Source organism: Saccopteryx bilineata, chromosome 9 (genome assembly GCF_036850765.1).
Source record: "Saccopteryx bilineata isolate mSacBil1 chromosome 9, mSacBil1_pri_phased_curated, whole genome shotgun sequence".
Lineage (NCBI taxonomy): Eukaryota > Metazoa > Chordata > Mammalia > Chiroptera > Emballonuridae > Saccopteryx > Saccopteryx bilineata.
Window position 1 is genome coordinate 33,896,219 of NC_089498.1, and position 14,498 is coordinate 33,910,716.

A 14,498-nucleotide genomic window follows, 5' to 3' on the forward strand; every position below is an offset into this window, starting at 1 on the left:
AGAAAGCCCACGTGGAGAAGAGGAGAAGCAGCCAAGATGGCGGAGTGCTGAAAGAGAAGCCAGTTTGTGCAAAGTTTGTGCAGGGAGAAGGAGATGGGGAACAGAGGTGAATAAGGCTGGTGAGGTAGATACCTTTGATTCTAGGAAACTCGGATAAGTCAGTGGCTTTGGGAGCCCTGAATGGAAAGGGAAGTGTTTTCCCACTGTGTGTATTTCTTGCCTGCCGGGTGCAAGCTAGGATTAAAGGTAATGGCCCACCAGTTCTTGGCTCCGTTGTTTCATTACTGTCTGTCCGAATCAAATGCGAACCTGCATGGGCCAGGTGGCTGTGATGGTGGCCGTGGCTACTGGCCATACACATGGTAATCCAGCATACATGAGAGAGTCAGACCCTACATGCACAAGAAGTTCAGAGGCAGAAAGGTAACATGGGTATATCAGTCATTCTGAGCTAGGGATGAGGCAAGGTGCCTTGGAGCCTTCAAAGGGTTATTGCAGGATGATAAGAAGAGCAGATGCTTGGCAAGTAGAAGTTTGTCCTGCCCTATCCATGGGTCAAAAGAGGTCATCTCTGATAATGGCTTATTATGGTCAAGGCCTTTAGTACAAGTTCTTTTAGGTAGTTAAGGGAGGTACAGAAGTTTTTCTTGAGCCTGAGGCTAGCATTGCCTTTAAAAACAATCTGCATAGCCTGACCGGCGGTGGCACAGTGGATAGAGCGACGGACTGGGATGCGGAGGACCCAGGTTTGAGACCCCGAGGTCTCCAGCTTGAGTGCAGGCTCATCTGGTTTGAGCAAAGCTCACCAGCTTGGACCCAAGGTCGCTGGCTTGAGCAAGGGGTTACTTGGTCTGCTGAAAGCCCACGGTCAAGGCACATATGAGAAAGCAATCAATGAACAACTAAGGTGTCGCTTCTCATCTCTCTCCATTCCTGCCTGTCTGTCCCTCTCTGACTCTCTCTCTCTGTCTCTGTCAAAAAAAAAAATACACAAACCAATCTGCATAATACAGAAGCATATCTTGTGAGTACTCTTTCTGACCCTCCACACTATAAATAAAAAGACAAAAACAAAAAAGTTCCAATCTGATGTAGACCAGAGCAGTTCCTACCTTGCTCCCTGATAAAGGTAATAGGACAATTGGCCACTGAAAAGAAAACCAAAAATGAATCTGTACATCACACCATTGATAGGGTAAATTCCAAAAAGACCAACGATTTAAATGTAAATAAATGGAAACTCCAAAAATTCCAGAAGAAAACATGGTAGGTTTACTTTATAAGTATGGAATGGGCAATCTTTCTAACCATGATCAAAACTCAAGGGTCATAACAGAAGATAGATACATTCAAATATTAAAGTCTTTTTCAAGGGAAATAAAATAGTACCTCATGTGTAAAGTGTAAAAACAAAAGAGAAAACAATGAAAAGTATTTGCAACTCAAGTCACTAAGAATTAGTCTTGCTGACAAACGGAAAAGCCAACTTAAAGAAAAAGAAAACAAAATGGGCACAGGGTATAACCGGACAGATCAAATGCCCCTTCAACATATGAAAAGATGATCAATATTAACCCCTAATAACCTCTATGTAAAGCCAGTAGCCACAGCCACCATCACAGCCGCCTGGCCTGTGCAGGTTCGCATTTGATTCCGACAGACAGTAATGAAACAACGGAGCCAAGAACTGGTGGGCCATTACCTTTAATCCTAGCTTGCACCCAGCGGGCAAGAAATACACACAGTGGGAAAACACTTTTCTTTCCATTCAGGGTTCCCAAAGCCACTGACTTATCCGAGTTTCCTAGAATCAAAGGTATCTACCTCACCAGCCTTATTCACCTCTGTTTACCAACTCCTTCTCCCTGCACAAACTTTGCACAAACTGGCTTCTCCTTCAGCACTCTGCCATCTTGGCTGCTTCTCCTCTTCTCTACATGGCCTTTCTCTGCTCTCCTTTCTCTGCTCTCTTCTCTAATGCTAATCTCAGGAATTGAGAGAGAGCAAGCTCCCAGTCTGCCCCATTTTATAGTGTAGAAATCAAAATATACAAACAAGGAAGTCTCTGATACAAAGTCACTTAGGGTGGGAAAGGCTTAATCTTAAAATTAAGCCTTAGGGTATAACAACCCTGCCTACTTACAGCCTGTCCCCCACACCCAATGCAAACTATAAGCGAGCAAACCTATATATCATATTTACAAACTTATTTGACCAACACTTTAATAAAAGAAATTAAAGCAGGACCGAGAACTCTTAAAAAAAAATTAGCAGGTTGGCAAAAAATCAAAGTTTGATGAGCCTGCTTTGTTGGTTAGACATTGAAGAACCGGCCCTCTTTCTTATACATAGCAGGTGGGAATGCAGTTTGGCACAACCCCCTCTGAAAATTGTTTGGCAAAATCTGGCACATTTACCAATCTCTGTGCTCTTGGCCAATCAATTTCCCCAAAAGGGTCACTGATGCCCATCCCTGGCTGGACACTGGAATCTCCAAGAAGCCCTGGTCCCACTCTTAGAGATTCTCAAGTCATTGATCTGAAGTGTGGCCTGGGTGTTGGGATTTTTAAAGACTCCCTAGGTGATTCTCATGTGCAGTTGGGGCTGACAGCCAGTGCTAGAGATACATTCATGTGTGTACAAAACATACTTAATATTATTCACTGAGCTTTATTTCTAGTAGCAGAAGATTAGGAAACCCTGGATGCCCATCAGTAGGCAGCTGGATAAAGAGAAAACAATACAAGTGTGCCATGGAGAACTATAGAGCTGTAAGAGAGATAATGATGGAGGAGAGAGAGAGAAACTTCTCTATGAACTGATATGAAACGTTCCACAGGATACATCATGAACAAAGGAAAGCAAAGTACAGGACAGGAGATTCAGAACACCTTTTGTTGTCACTACCTTTTAAATTAAGTGGAGGAAGGTGTAAATAGATATTTATATTTGTTTGTATGTGCATAAAGACCTTTGGAGAAGCACACATGAGAAAAAAAAACAGTTGTACCTGTGGGGGAGGTTAGGTGGGAAGCCAGGAACGGGGAATAAGGGGTGAGGGAGTTTTCACCACATACTATTTTATTTATTATTTATTTATTTATTTATTTGTATTTTTCTGAAGTTGGAAACGGGGAGGCAGTCCGACTCCTGCATGCACCTGACCGGGATCCACCCAGCATGCCCACCAGGGGGCGATGCTCTGTCCATCTGGGGCGTTGCTCCATTGCAACCAGAGCCATACTAGCGCCTGAGGCAGAGGCCGTGGAGCCATCCTCAGCGCCCGGGCCAACTTTGCTCCAATGGAGCCTTGGCTGCGGGAGGGGAAGAGAGAGACAGAGAAGAAGGAGAGGGGGAGGGGTGGAGAAGCAGATGGGCGCCTCTCCTGTGTGCCCTGGCCGGGAATCGAACCCAGGACTCCTGCACGCCAGGTTGATGCTCTACCACTGAGCCAACCGGCCAGGGCCACTATTTTATTTTTGAACATACAAATGCATTAACTACTGAAAATATTAAATAACAAACAAACAGCCTGACCAGGCGGTGGCACAGTGGATAGAGCGTTGGACTGGGATGTGGAAGACCCAGGTTCGAGACCCTGAGGTTGCCAGCTTAAGCGTGAGCTCATCTGGTTTGAGCAAAGCTCACCAGCTTGGACCCAAGGTCACTGGCTTGAGCAAGGGGTTACTTGGTCTGCTGAAGGCCCATGGTCAAGGCACATATGAGAAATCAATCAATGAATAACTAAGGTATCGCAGTGAAAAACTGATGATTGATGCTTCTCATCTCTCTCTGTTCCTGTCTGTCTATCGCTATCTATCCCTCTCTCTGACTCTCTCTCTGTCTCTGTAAAAAAAAAACCACCAATAAATAAATAAAAAACAAACAAACAAAAAAGTGGGCTCACCCTGAATTTGACTCCAAGGTTCAGCATTACTGGGGGAAGAACTTGAATGTATTGCACCTGCAACTGCTGTTCTCCTATTTGTTGTTGCTGTCGCCCTCTGCTGGATTAAAAATGTAAAGGGTTAGGCCCTGGCCAGTTGGCTCAGCTGTTGAGCGTCCACCCTGTGTGTGGAAGTCCCGGGTTCCATTTCCCATCAGGCACATAGGAGAAGAGACCATCTGCATCTCCCCCTTCCCTCCCCCCCATCTCTCTCTCCCCCTTCCCCTTCTGCAGCTATGGCTTGAATGGTTGGAGCACAGTTGGCCCTGGGTACTGAGGATGGCTCCATGGCCTCCTCTCAGGCACTAAAATACGTTGGTTACCACGCATTGGCCCAGATAGGTAGAGCATCGCCTGAGGGTTTACCAGGTGGATCCCTATTTGGGCACATGCCTCCCCACCTCTCACTTAATAAAAGAAAAATGTAAAGGATTGGCTTTTGGCTTTAAGAAAACCCTGAGCCTGACCAGGCGGTGGCGTAGTGGATGGAGCTTCGAACTGGGATGCAGAGGACCCAGGTTCGAGACCCCGAGATCACCAGCTTGAGTGCAGGCTCATCTGGTTTGAGCAAAAAAGCCTACAAGCTTGAAGCTAAGGTGGCTGGGTCCAACAGGGGTCTGCTGAAGGCCCGTGGTCAGGGCACATATGAGAAAGCAATCAATGAACAACTAAGGTGTTGCAATGCGCAATGAAAAACTAATGACTAGCCCTGGCCGGTTGGCTCAGCAGTAGAGCGTCAGCCTGGCGTGCGGGGGACCCGGGGTTCAATTCCCGGCCAGGGCACATAGGAGAAGCGCCCATCTGCTTCTCCACCCCCGCCCCCCCCTTCCTCTCTGTCTCTCTCTTCCCCTCCCGCAGCCAAGGCTCCATTGGAGCAAAGATGGCCCGGGCGCTGGGGATGGCTCCTTGGCCTCTGCCCCAGGCGCTAGAGTGGCTCTGGTCGCGGCAGAGCGACGCCCCGGAGGGGCAGAGCATCGCCCCCTGGTGGGCAGAGCATCGCTCCTGGTGGGCGTGCCGGGTGGATCCCGGTCAGGCGCATGCGGGAGTCTGTCTGACTGTCTCTCCCCGTTTCCAGCTTCAGAAAAATACAAAAAAAAAAAAAAACCTAATGACTGATGCTTCTCATCTCTCTCCGTTCCTGTCTGTCTGTCCCTGTCTATCCCTCTCTCTGACTCACTATCTCTGTAAAAAATAAATTAATTAATTAAACAAAACAAAAAAAACCACCTGATTTTGAGCACCCTGAAGTCAACTTGCCTAGTTATGGCAGAAAAATAAGCTGCACATCAGAAAGAAATTCTATGTAAATATTTGCTTAAATTGAGGTTCATGCAATATAAAAAGCGATCAAATCAATTTATTTCTTTAGAAAAGAAATAAAAATATTTGACACTATGTGCTATGGACTGTGTTGAGGATCAGGGGAGTAGCATAAATTTATACATTCATTCATTCATTTCTGGCTCTGGGCCTATTATGTGTCCATGGGGTTTACAAACTCACTTGCCTGTAGAGGGCAGACATGCATTACAAATGAGCCAAGATGCATCCTGTAAGAAAAAATTTTTCCCTAGAGGGTGATCCTCTCTGGTCTGCCCCTCTCTGGATGTCAGTTTCTTCTTTAGAACTGACATCTAAAAGCCCTGCTGGATTTCAGCTCTGCCCCAGTTGCCATGCAGGAATCTTAGCATGAAAGTGCCAAGCCTTCCAATAGTCTAAGAAATGCAAACAATCTGGATCTTTTTTTGAGATCTCTTGTTTCTTAAACTTGGGCAATAAAAGTCGCATATAAGAGCTTGCCTGCTTGCAAACTTGAAATAGACAGACACTTTGCTTGCCCTCCTGGGGCTTAAAGCCTAGTGAGGAGACAAGCAGTTACTTTGGTGTGGATACTATATGTTGTTAACAGAAGCAGAACACTCAATTCAAATGGACTTAAACAATATTAGAGGAAAAGTAATGGTAGTAACCATCTCTGTAACCTCCAATGGTCACTCTCTGTCACTTTTTTTTTTTTTTTACAGAGACAGAGAGGGAGTCAGAGAGAGGGATAGACAGGGACAGACAGACAGGAACGGAGAGATGAGAAGCATCAATCATTAGTTTTTCGTTTGCACATTGCAACACCTTAATTGTTCATTGATTGCTTTCTCTTACGTGCCTTGACCGCGGGCCTTCAGCAGACTGAGTAACCCCTTGCTCGAGCCAGTGACCTTGGGCTCAAGCTGGTGAGCTTTTGCTCAAACCAGATGAGCCCTCGCTCAAGCTTGTGAACTCGGGGTCTCAAACCTGGGTCTTCCGCATCCCAGCCTGACGCTCTATCCACTGAGCCACCACCTGGTCAGGCACATAATCTTTGTTTGTTTGTTTGTTTGTTTTCCATAGCACTCCTCACTGTCTGAAGCCATCTTTTTCATTTGTCTCTTTGCTCCTATATTGCCTATCCACTTTCAGAACAATGTCAGGTCCATAAGAGCAAGAACAGTGTCCTTCTCACTCACAGTTACACGCCTGTCTTTAACCACAGCACCAGTTCCTTACAGATACAGGTATATGTGGATTGAGGGAGAGAGATGAGTCAAGGAAGGTGACGTTCACATTAAGATAGACATATAGATAAATGGAATGCAACTGAGAATCCATAGATATGCCCTTACATTTAGGGTTAATTGATTTTTGACAAGGGTGCCAAGATAATTTGATGGAAAAAGAATAATCCTTTCAACAAATGGTGCTGGAACAATAACATAGCACATGAAAAAGAATGAAGTTGGACCCCTAGCTCATACCGTATACAAAAATTAACTCAAAATAGATCACAGACATTAAGGTAAAAGCTATTCTTAGAAGAAACCAGGCTTGAATCTCTATAACCTTGGAAAATTCTTAGATATAATGCAAAAAGCAGAAGTGACAAAGGAAAAAATATCGGTAAATGGGACTTCAACAAAATGGAACATTTTATGATTTAAAGGCCACCATCAAGATATCAACAAGACCGCACACAAAATGGGAAAAATATTTAAAAATCATATATCTAATAAAGATCTAGCACCAATAATATATTTTCAAAACTCTTACACTCAACAACAAAAAGACAAATAACCCAATTAAAAAATATGCAAAGGAGTTAAATAAGACATTTCTCCAAAGAAGATATACTAGTGGCCAATAAGCTTGTGGAAAGATGCTCAACAAGACTAGCTGTTAGGGGCCCTGGCCGGTTGGCTCAGTGGTAGAGCGTCGGCCTAGCGTGCGGAGGACCCGGGTTCGATTCCCGGCCAGGGCACATAGGAGAAGCGCCCATTTGCTTCTCCACCCCTCCGCCGCGCTTTCCTCTCTGTCTCTCTCTTCCCCTCCCGCAGCCAAGGCTCCATTGGAGCAAAGATGGCCCAGGCGCTGGGCATGGCTCCTTGGCCTCTGCCCCAGGTGCTAGAGTGGCTCTGGTCGCAACATGGCGACACCCAGGATGGGCAGAGCATCGCCCCCTGGTGGGCGTGCCGGGTGGATCCCGGTCGGGCGCATGCGGGAGTTTGTCTGACTGTCTCTCCCTGTTTCCAGCTTCAGAAAAATGAAAGAAAAAAAAGAAAAAAAAAAAAAAAAGACTAGCTGTTAGGGAAATGCAAGCCACCCCACAATGAGATATCACTTCATACCCGCAAGATAGCTAAAATTAAAAAGACAGGCAATAACAAATGGTGAAGATGTGGAAAAATTGGAACCCTCATAGGCTGCTGGTGATAATGTAATATGGTGTATCCGCTTTGGAAAACAGTTCAGCAGTTCCTCATTATAAATGTAGGATTATCATATGACTCAGTAATTCCAATTTTATGGAAGAAATGAAAACATACATCTACACAAAAACTTATACTTGAATGTTCATAGTAGTATTGTTCATAATAACCAAAGGTGAAAACTTAAATGTCCTTCAGCTGGTGATGGATAAACAAAACATAGTCTATCCATAAAATGGAATATTATATTATTCAGCCATAAAAAGGAATGGCTCTCCTACAATATTCCTAAACCATGAAAACACCGTGTTAAGTAAAAGAAGCCAGTTGCAGAAGACCACATAGTATAGGATTCCATTTACAGGTACATGAAAAGTTCAGATAAGCAAATCCATAGAAACAGAAAGTAGGTTAGTGGTTGTCAGGAGCTGTAGGAGGGGAACGTAGAGTAACTGATAATGAGTACGGAGTTTCTTTTGGAGATTGATAAAATGATCTGGAATAAGGTAGTGATGATGGTTACACAAGTTTGTATAAATATGAAAAATCACTGAAATGTACATTTAAAAAAATGTTTAATGACTTTTTTTTTTTTTTTGTATTTTTCTGAAGCTGGAAACGGGGAGAGACAGTCAGACAGACTCCCGCATGCGCCCGACCGGGATTCACCCGGCACGCCCACTAGGGGCGACGCTCTGCCCACCAGGGGGCGATGTTCTGCCCCAACGGGGCGTCGCTCTGCCGCGACCAGAGCCACTCTAGCGTCTGGGGCAGAGGCCAAGGAGCCATCCCCAGCGCCCGGGCCATCTTTGCTCCAATGGAGCCTCGGCTGCGGGAGGGGAAGAGAGAGACAGAGAGGAAGGGGGGGGGGCGTGGGTGGAGAAGCAAATGGGTGCTTCTCCTATGTGCCCTGGCCGGGAATCGATCCCGGGTCTCCCGCACGCCAGGCTGACGCTCTACCGCTGAGCCAACCGGCCAGGGCTTAATGACATTTTTAAAAAGAGTGAAGGAAGCCTCCTGGATTTGGGGCCTGAGCGACTGAGGGTAGAAGAGATGAGTCCAGTTTGGGACAGGTGGCATTTGAGCTGCCTGTGGGACATCCGAGTGGAGCTGTCCAGCAGAGCCGCAGGACAGAGACTTTGGTCGGAGATGCAGATCTGGAAGCCATGGTCTGCGGGTGATGACTAGGCCAGAGGTGTTTGATATGACCAAGGGAGAATGCTTAGGTAGAAGAAGAAGTCTATGACATAGTCCCAAGGGTCACTAGCACTTAAAGTAAAAGAAACCTAACAAGTAGACTGAGTGAACTTTCCAGAAAGAAAAGAGACAGTATGCCTGACTTGTGGTGGCGCAGGGGGTAAAGTATCGACCTGGAATGCTGAGATCACCAATTCAAAACACCGGGCTTGCCTGGTCAAGGTGTTCACAGAAAGCAACTACTATGAGTTGATGCTTCCCGCCCCTCCCCCCACCTTTCTCTCTCTCTAAAATCAATAAGTAAAATCTTAAAAAAAAAAAGAGTGAGAAAGAAAGAAAGAGAAAAGAGGCATCAGGAAAGGGGGGATAATCAGCCTCCCACAAGCTAAGACCACCCCTAGAATATTAGCCAGGGGAAAAGAGAGGGGTCAGCAAGTGGGGAGGGGGAAGAAGTCCACAAGTAAATGTTCAAATCTATATACTATTGACCCAGGAAGTGAACAATGGCCAGAGACGTGTGTGTGAGCACCTGAGCTCCCTCGTAGCATTGCCTGTTGTAAGCCCCACCGTCTGATCAGGTGGGCAAGTTACATAATATATATGGAAGCATGATAATATTATGTATTATTTGTAATAGTAATTTGTGTCATATACATTCTACAGTAAATAGATTATGCAGTATTAGTAACATCTTCCTGTGGATTGTGTTCTGTGTGCTGGGCACCATGTTTTGTCCATTATTTACCATGACTATCTCAGGTAAGTCTCACATCAGCCCTAGGAGAGACTGTCACTAAACCCTTTACATAAACTGAGGTAGTCTCTAAACCCAGGCAGCCTGAGTCAGGGATCTGAGCCTCCTCACCAAGTAGCAGTGTGGAGACCATGATATTTGACCCAGATAGCTCAGCTACCTGAGCTCTGAGACAACTGGAAAAATCAGTGCTGGCTCTTTAAGACCATCATTTTTACCTAGGCTTCATTTCTTTCATTGCAAAAACGTTACAGAAACGTTAAGGTCAGTGTCCTGGTTTCCACATTTTCCTTGGGGCTACAAATGTAAGAGAAAAAAGACAGAAATCCCTCCTCAGCTGTAATTAGAGATGGGAATAAAACATAACCCTGAAACTTGCTGTTCTCAGCAAGGTGGTTGTCACTCTGAAGCAGGTGCCTTACACGAAGCGGATATTTATAGAAAATGATATTTATAGCATCGCGCAGAACTCACTGATCGTCAAATCTCTGCAAAGAGGTTCCCAGGAATGTTTGAAAAATGAAGATGCTGAGCCACCGACTGAGGGGATGTAAGACAGGGCTCCTGAATGATCTGTCTCAGGAATTAGGAGTCTCAGAGAGAACTCCGCTTGGGTTCCAGAAATTCAGCTGAAAAGCACTGGAAGGACTAATGGAACCTGGAGTGTTAGCTGCCGTGAGTGTGGTTCCAAGTCGCTGACCAGGGCAATGTGGTCTCATGGTGACAGATTTGGACAGCAGCTTCCCCAAATCCTGGCTCTGCCAGAGCTATCCTGAGCCTCAGTTTCCTCTTCCATGAAATAGCAACGATGGTGAGAGCACATGTAGGAAATGAATGTAGAAGGATATAACAGCTGCCAGTATTTCAGTGCCAGTCCCGCAGATCTATATGCAATCTTTTTTTTTTTTTTTTTTTTTTTTTTACAGAGACAGAGAGAGAGTCAGAGTGAGGGATAGACAGGGACAGACAGACAGGACCGGAGAGATGAGAAGCATCAATCATTAGTTTTTTGTTGTGCACTGCGACACCTTAGTTGTTCATTGATTGCTTTCTCATATGTGCCTTGATCATAGGCCTTCAGCAGACCGAGTAACCCCTTGCTTGAGCCAGCGACCTTGGGTCCAAGCTGGTGAATTTTTGCTCAAACCAGATGAGCCCGCGCTCAAGCTGGCAACCTCGGGGTCTCAAACCTGGGTCCTCTGCAACCCAGTCCGACGCTCTAACCACTGCACCACCACCTGGTCAGGCTCTATATGCAATCTTAAACTGCATTACTAGAGATAGCACACTGCATTAGTGTCCATCGGAAAACAAAAATTATGAAAGTGTGGGCCTGGCCAGTTGGCTCAGTGGTAGAGTGTCAGCCTGGCATGTGGATGTCCCAGGTTCGATTCCTGGTCAGGGCACACAGGAGATGCGACCATCTGCTTGTCCACCCCTCCCCTTCCCCTTCTCCTTCTTGCTCTCTTTCTCTCTCCTCCTCCTCCCCCAGCCATGGTTCAATTGGTTTGAGCTCATTGGCCCCAGGTGCTGAGAATGGCTCTGTGGAGCCTTTGCCTCAGGAACTTAAAAATAGCTCGGTTACAAGTATGGCCCCAGATGGGCAGAGCATGAGCCCCAGACGAGGGTTGCTGGGTGGATCCCAGTCGAGGCACATGCAGGAGGGAGCCTGTCTCTCTATCTCCCCTCCTCTCACTAAAAGAAATATATATATATATAATGTAAATTTATTATATATAAATATAATAAATAAATATAATATAAAATATATATATAAATATTTTAAATATATACATATCTATGTATATGTAGTTACAGTAGTCAAGTATTTAAACAGGAAGAATTGAATGCAAGATATTGGCAGCACCAGGGAGAAGCAAACTGAGAAGCCAAGCAGGTTAGTGAAGGACCCAGAAGTTAGCCACAGGAGAGACTGGCGACCAATTCCGGGCTGCACAGAGAGAGGAGGGGGATACCAGAGTCCCGAGACTGGGGTTACCCAGAGGAAGCTGGAGCACAGAGGAGATGTGGATGCTGCTGGCAATTTTCTCACAGAGGGGTAGATGTACCCCAGCCTTTTCTTCCCTCCCACTTCCAATCTCTCACCTGTGTGTCTCCCTTTGGCTAAACCCAGTGACAGGAAGCCACTGACCAGGCAGCCTGCAAGGGAGGCCCTCCCCTCACTCCACCCATCCCCACAGTGATTCAGAGTAAAGGAGAGCAAGAGGGAGAAGATCTAGCAGGCTCCAGAGCAGTACTAATACTCAAAACTTAGAGAAGAAATAAGAAAAGCTCTATAGTGAGCTGGTCAAACCACACTTTGAGAATGTATTCTGATGTGACTGGTGGTCATGCTTAAATTAAAGCTGGACCTCGGCCAATCCAGGGCAGTGCTCAGGTCTGGGAGGGGATAACAAGCCACAGATGCATTGTTATCCTGCAGGAGAGAAACTTCAGGAACAACAAAAGAACTGCCTCTCCATTTGGAAGCGGCTCTCTCTTGCAGCCCATAATAGTCTCTTATGGGAACCCCATGAAAGCAGATCAAAACCAGTGACAGGAAGGCAGAGTTGGAGTCAAAAGAAAGAAGTTCTTTTGATGGACAGGAAATGGGTTCCTCTGTGAGGTAGTGAGTTCCCTGTCACAGCAAAGGAGTCATGAGAGTTAATTCTTTTTTTGTTTTTTTTTGTTTTTTTTTTGTTTTTTTTACAGAGACAGAGTCAGAGAGAGGGATAGATAGGGACAGATAGACAGGAACGGAGAGAGATGAAAAGCATCAATCATCAGTTTTTTGTTGCGACACCTTAGTTGTTCATTGATTGCTTTCTCATATGTGCTTTGACCGTGGGCCTTCAGCAGACCAAGTAACCCCTTGCTCAAGCCAGCGACCTTGGGTCCAAGCTGGTGAGCTTTGCTCAAACCAGATGAGCCCGCGCTCAAGCTGGCAACCTCGGGGTCTCGAACCTGGGTCCTCTGCGTCCCAGCCTGACGCTCTATCCACTGCGCCACTGCCTGGTCAGGCGAGAGTTAATTCTTGATCTAGTGACTGTTGCTATTCTGAACTGGTTTCTACTTTTGGTGTGTCAAAGAAGTTTCAGTAACACAGAGGATCTTGGATCGTCTGCTAACCTTTTCAACTGGCTTTGTAAAAAATCTCTGCCTTATTTCCCTTTAACAGGCTGTAAACTCCTCATAGACAGGAATGTGTAGATCTGCCTGACTTTAAGCAAGCACAATATATAAAAATCTTGGTTCTTGGTTTTACTGTAAACAACCTCCCCCCCAAATATCTACCACAGAAGTCCTTTAAACAGGCATTTCCCCTAGAACATTTAAAATATTCAGCTCAAAATGGATAAAAGGCTTAAATGTAAGTCATGAAACCATAAGCATCTTAGAAGAAACCATAGGCAGTAAACTCTTTGACATCTCCCGCAGCAATATATACGATATTTACTGATTTATCTCCACGAGCAAGTGAAATAAAAGACAGGATAAACAAATGGGACTATATCAAACTAAAAAGCTTTTGCACAGCTAAAGACAATAAGAACAGAATCAAAAGACAAACTACACAATGGGAGAACATATTTGACAATACATCTGATAAGGGGTTAATAACCAAAATTTATAAAGAACTTGTAAAACTCAACACCAGAAAGACAAACAATCCAATCAGAAAATGGGCAAAAGTAATGAATAGACACTTCTCCAAAGAGGACATACAGATGGCCAATAGGCATATGAAAAAATGCTCAACATCACTAATCATTAGAGAAATGCAAATTAAAACCACAATGAGATATCACCTCATACCAGTCAGAATGGTGCTTATCAACAAAACAACACAGAATAAGTGCTGGCGAGGATGTGGAGAAAAGGGAACCCTCCTGCACTGCTGGTGGGAATGCAGACTGGTGCAGCCACTGTGGAAAACAGTATGGAGATTCCTCAAAAAATTAAAAATTGAACTGCCTTTTGACCCAGCTATCCCACTTTTAGGAATATACCCTAAGAACACCATAGCACTGTTCCAGAAGGAGAAATGCACCCCCATGTTTATGGCAGCATTGTTCACAATAGCAAAGACCTGGAAACAGCCCAAGTGTCCGTCACTGAATGAGTGGATTAAAAAGCTTTGGTACATATATACTATGGAATACTGCTCAGCCATAAGAAATGATGACATCGGATCATTTACAATAACATGGATGGACCTTGATAACATTATACAGAGTGAAATAAGTAAATCAGAAAAAACTAAGAACTATATGATTCCATACATAGGTGGGACATAAAAATGAGACTCAGAGACAGGGACAAGAATGTGATGGTAACGGGGGGGGGGGCACAAAGAAAACCAGATAGAAGGTTATGGAAGGCAATTTGACTTTGGGTGAGGTATACAACATAATCAAATGTCAAAATAATCTGGAGATGTTTTCTCTGAACATATGTACCCTGATTTACCAATGTCACCCCATTAAAATTAATAATAAAATATACATTCAGGTTTATATAAGATTTTTTCTGAGACACTTATTTCATGCAAGAGAAGAGAAACTATTATAGGTCCATAGAGTGGAAGAACTTAATATGGACACTATACAAATAAGAAGACAGAATTGGCCTGACCTGTGATGGCGCAGTGGATAAAGCGTCGACCTGGAACACTGAGGTCGCCGGTTCAAAACCCTAGGCTTGCCCAGTCAAGGCACATACGGGAGTTGATGCTTCCTGCTTCTCCCCTCCTCCCCCTTCTCTAAAATGAATAAATAAAATAAAAAGAAAAACCTTAAAAAAAAAGAAGACAGAATTGTCTGCAGTATTTGTTAAAGTAAGCATCTCTTTGGCTTTAAGGGAC

At 44.8% G+C, this 14,498-nt stretch overlaps 1 protein-coding gene across 1 annotated transcript in view; it reads right to left on the minus strand.

Moving 5' to 3' along the window:
• COTL1 (coactosin like F-actin binding protein 1) overlaps positions 1 to 4,007 on the minus strand; it is a 53,283-nt gene extending 49,276 nt beyond the window's left edge. Inside the window, exon 1 of the mRNA XM_066242439.1 lies at positions 3,908 to 4,007. The gene's annotated coding sequence lies outside the window, so the exon portion shown is untranslated. The remainder of the gene's footprint in view (positions 1 to 3,907) is intronic.
• Between the last annotated feature and the right edge of the window lie 10,491 nt (positions 4,008 to 14,498).